This window comes from Crotalus tigris, unplaced genomic scaffold (assembly GCF_016545835.1).
Source record: "Crotalus tigris isolate CLP2741 ecotype Arizona unplaced genomic scaffold, ASM1654583v1 scf7180000024464.508515016:1373766, whole genome shotgun sequence".
Classification (NCBI taxonomy): Eukaryota; Metazoa; Chordata; class Lepidosauria; order Squamata; family Viperidae; genus Crotalus; species Crotalus tigris.
Window position 1 is genome coordinate 826641 of NW_024100635.1, and position 3419 is coordinate 830059.

The window sequence follows — 3419 nt, forward strand, 5'->3', positions numbered from 1 at the left end:
CCTTATCAGAGCCTTTTGTAGCTTGATACATGGGCTTTGCCGTTAAAGCGAAATTGGGTATCCAAATGCAGCAAAAACTTGCCATCCCTAAGAAGCCTCGTAGTTGGCGTTAAGTTGCAGTGATTGGTGTTATAAGAGCTGACAACTTTCCTAATGAGACTATAGGTGAGGAAGTTATCAATTATAGGTTCCACCCTTGCAAAGCTTCCAGACCGATAGGATACTAGCATATAGAAGTGGCTGTGCATCAGAATATAAGTGTCAGAACCCCTTTTTCCATTTTACCCCTTTCCTTTTTCTCACTTTCAGGTTCTGCCATTCTATCAGGGGGGAGGGGGACCTATGGATGTCTTGCCATGTATTTCCTTTGTTTTGTTCTTGCTTGGGGTGAGAATGGAATGTACCTCCAGCCACCTGCCATCTCCAGGCAGAGAGAAGCCGTGGAGAAACAATCTTGAGAGTGGTGCCTTATCAGTTCTTTCCCACAACTATTTCACACCTATGGATTGACTGTTTGAACTGGCCCAATGGACAGTTGGGATGGGGTTTGGACTGTTTCTTTGAATCTACTGTTTTGCATGGGAAACCCTCAGATCCTGCCTTATTTTCCTGCTGTCAACATCTCCTAATAAAAGTTCCTGTTGAAATGATGCAGGTTTCAAGAGTTCTGCTTTCTTAGGAGGTTTAACTGAGACAGGTCCTTACAGTAATGGAATCTATACTAGGGATGCATTAATAGTCGGTCCAGGGGTTCCAGAATACCACAAATTGTTCTAGCAAGCCAGAGCATTGGTGGACAATATGGCCCCAGAAAAAAATGGTGGCTTGCAATTTAGTGAGCAAATCTCAACCCAAGAGGGGCATTGGACAATCAGTAAGGTATAGAAATTGATGGGTAAGGCGGGAATCATCAATGGAACATTCAAGGGGGTCAGGAATAGCGGCTGACAATGATTTATCACAAGCCTCTATGACCTCCAAGGTTTCTCAGGGATGTCCCAAAGATTGATTGAGTACTGAGCATGATAGCAATTGCAATAGCACAATATGCTGACTCTGTAAATGCTTAGAAAGGGCTGTAAAGCATTGTGAAGCAGTATATAAGTCTTATACCACTTCACATTGCTTTACAGCCCTCTCTAAGCGGTTTTACAGTCAACATATTGCCCCCAACAATCTGGGTCCTCATTTTACTGACCTTGGAAGGATGGAATGCTGAGTCAACCTTGAGCCAATGAGAGTCAAACTGCTGAATAGCCAGGAGCGAGCAATCAGCAGAAGTAGCTGCAGTATTGCATTCTAACCACTACGTCTCCCTCTCCCGCATGATAATGATTCAGAAGAAGCCACCATTTTGGCCCTGAGGAGGTGTGACAAAATGGCAATCACTTCCACAAGTCCATCACATGGCTCAGGAATGAATCCCAGTAACACAGAAAATGACTGCTGCTTCCAGGACATAGTTATGCGGCCCAGGGATATGTGACCTTCCCTCCTTCCCTAACATAAGGATCAGAAATCTTTAAAGGTAAGGAGGAGGAGGATGTGAATCCTGGTGGTATGGGAGTCAGGCTTAAGGGCTGCAGGGATCCAGTGGGACTGGGAAAAGTCTGTGAGGATCTCGTGGGGGGTGAAAAGTCTTTGGGGATCTTGTGAGAGTGGGAGAGGCCTGGGGGGGAATCCCAAGAGTTGAGGTAGGGGAGGAGATGGAAAGGCAAACCTGGACCTGTGCTATGCCCCCAAAACTGAGGTAACCAATGTTCCACTTAGCAACTTACATATTCATTTAGCGGCTTCATCAATGAGACAATGGAATGTGGGTAGTTAAGCAAGGTAATCTTGCTTAACAACCACTGCAACATGCAATCGTAATTGGCAGGCCCTATTACACATATCTTGAGGACTACTTCTTTGCTGGCTGGAGGAATGGAAAGACTCAAAATCTGGAGGACACCAACAGAAGACTAAAACTCCAGATGTGGGAATCCTATCATCAATATACAAAAACACCACCCAAAAGCCTTTTTGAGGAATTCCACTCTTTCTGCAAAAGGAAATATCCAGTATGCTGCTGATAAACAGAAATAGGTAGTTAGCTTTTTTCCATTTTCCTTTTCTCTCCACCTACAAGTCTAATCCTGAGACACGTTTGAGTAAAAAGAATCAGGCCAGAATTAAAATAGTCAATTTCTCAACTACACTTTCAATGGGAGATCACAATTTCTCCTTCGTGGGTCCTTTGATATTTCACCAGGCTGGAATTCTGACTGAAACTTTTCTCATAGACAGGACATTCAAATGGTTTCTCTCCTGTATGAGTCCTCTGGTGTATCACCAGACTAGAATTGTGACTAAAAATTTTTTCACAATCAGTACATTCAAAGGGTTTCTCTCCTGTGAGTCCTCTGGTGTTTCACCAGGCTGGAACTGTTACTGAAACTGTTACCACAATAAGGACATTCAAAAGGTTTCTCCCCTGTGTGAATCCTCTGGTGTGTTACCAGGGTGGAATTCTGGCTGAAACTTTTCCCACAATCAGGACATTCAAAAGGTTTCTCTCCTGTGTGAGTCCTTTGGTGTGTTACAAGGCTGGAATTGCTACTGAAACCTTTATCACAATAAGGACATTCAAATGGTTTCTCCCCTGTGTGAATCCTTTGGTGTCTCACGAGGTGGGAATTATTACTGAAACCTTTCCCACAATCAGGACATTCAAAGGGTTTCTCTCCTGTGTGAGTACTCTGGTGTCTTACCAGGTTGGAATTGTTACTGAAACATTTATCACAATAAGGACATTCAAATGGTTTCTCCCCTGTGTGAATCCTCTGGTGTCTCACGAGGTGGTAATTATTACTGAAACCTTTACCACAGTCAGGACATTCAAAGGGTTTCTCTCCTGTGTGAGTCCTCTGGTGTATCACCAGGTGGGAATTATTACTGAAATCTTTACCACAATCAGGACATTCAAAAGGTCTCTCTCCTGTGTGAGTCCTCTGGTGTATCACCAGGTTGGAATTGGTACTGAAACGTTTACCACAATAAGGACATTCAAAAGGTTTCTCTCCTGTGTGAATCCTCAGGTGTCTCACAAGACTGGAATTCTGATTGAAACTTTTTCCACAAATAGGACATTCAAAGGGTTTCTCTCCTGTGTGTGTCCTCTGGTGTATCACCAGGTTGGAATGGCAACTGAAACTTTTCCCACAATAAGGACATTCAAAAGGTTTCTCCCCTGTGTGAGTCCTCTGGTGTGTTACTAGGCTGGAATTATTATTGAAACTTTCCCCACAATCAACATATTCAAAAGGTTTCTCTCTCCTGTGTGAGTCCTCTCGTGTATCACCAGACTGGAATTGTGACTGAAACATTTTTCGCAATTAGGACATTCAAAGGGTTTCTCTCCTGTGCGTGTCCTCTGG

The 3419-nt window shown here is 43.6% G+C and overlaps 1 pseudogene; it reads right to left on the reverse strand.

Moving 5' to 3' along the window:
- Positions 1–370: 370 nt before the first annotated feature.
- Positions 371–3405, reverse strand: LOC120303346 (annotated as a pseudogene).
- Positions 3406–3419: the final 14 nt, after the last annotated feature.